The sequence below is a fragment of the Octopus bimaculoides genome, chromosome 15 (genome assembly GCF_001194135.2).
Source record: "Octopus bimaculoides isolate UCB-OBI-ISO-001 chromosome 15, ASM119413v2, whole genome shotgun sequence".
Lineage (NCBI taxonomy): Eukaryota > Metazoa > Mollusca > Cephalopoda > Octopoda > Octopodidae > Octopus > Octopus bimaculoides.
The window spans coordinates 55,117,601-55,118,525 of NC_068995.1; the positions used below are offsets into that span (position 1 = coordinate 55,117,601).

At 30.9% G+C, this 925-nt stretch overlaps 1 protein-coding gene across 4 annotated transcripts in view; it reads right to left on the reverse strand.

Moving 5' to 3' along the window:
- Positions 1-668, reverse strand: part of LOC106881480 (uncharacterized) — a 30,665-nt gene extending 29,997 nt beyond the window's left edge. Inside the window, exon 1 of one of the 4 annotated variants that reach the window (XM_052973358.1) lies at positions 578-668. The gene's annotated coding sequence lies outside the window, so the exon portion shown is untranslated. The remainder of the gene's footprint in view (positions 1-577) is intronic. The other 3 variants (XM_052973357.1, XM_052973356.1, XM_052973355.1) reach the window with 3 other exon arrangements.
- Between the last annotated feature and the right edge of the window lie 257 nt (positions 669-925).

Below are 925 nucleotides of genomic sequence, written 5' to 3' on the forward strand. Positions count from 1 at the left end.
ATATATATATATATATATATACATACATAGTGGAAATAGCAGTCGATACAAATAAGATACTATTGTAAAGCTTTACTGCGTATATACTCGCAAAGACGTGTGAGTGCAACAAACATGAAAAATATATACACGCAGTGAAGCTCTACAATAGCGTCGTATGTGTATCGGTTGCTATTTCCCGTAAATATTGATGCCTTGTACAACTAATCTGTATCTATATTTATACTTCTACCCTTATGGGGTTTATTTTACTAGAAAGTAATACATTTGTATTGCCTATATTTTGTCATTGAAATATATATATATATGCATGTATATGTGTGTGTGTAGTGAGAGGATAAGGGGCGAATAGTTGGGCAAGTTTTTCATGTAATAACAGTAAGACTATTTGATAAATGTAACCGCATGCGACACAAACAAATAATTAAATAACAGGAAAAGCTGTGCCCAATGAATTGTAAGCCGAATACAAGAAGAAGAAATATAACAGACTTACGTTTCAAGGGAAAGTTTTACCAGTGCAATGTGGAAAAAAACTGAAGTAAGAAACAGAATCCCGGAAGGATATCATACTTACTCAAAGTGCTTCTTTGAAATGTAAAATCAGTAAACAGTTTAGATCACGCGTGATGTATAACCATACGTGAAGTTAGAGCGAGAAGTATAAAGTGAAAGAAAGATTTCAATGGAAAAGATGTCAAAGTGCAAGTGAAGCATTTGAATAATGAAAGTGTACATGTTTAAGAAAGACATATATGTGTATATTTGTGATATATGGAGTAGGGGGAAATAAATATTCGTACATGTCAAAATTCTTTATTTATTTAATTTCTAATGAACATAAATGGGATATACCAATACTACATTTGCATACACATACATGAACATGAGCATTTCTTGATTTGTTATATATATATATATATAT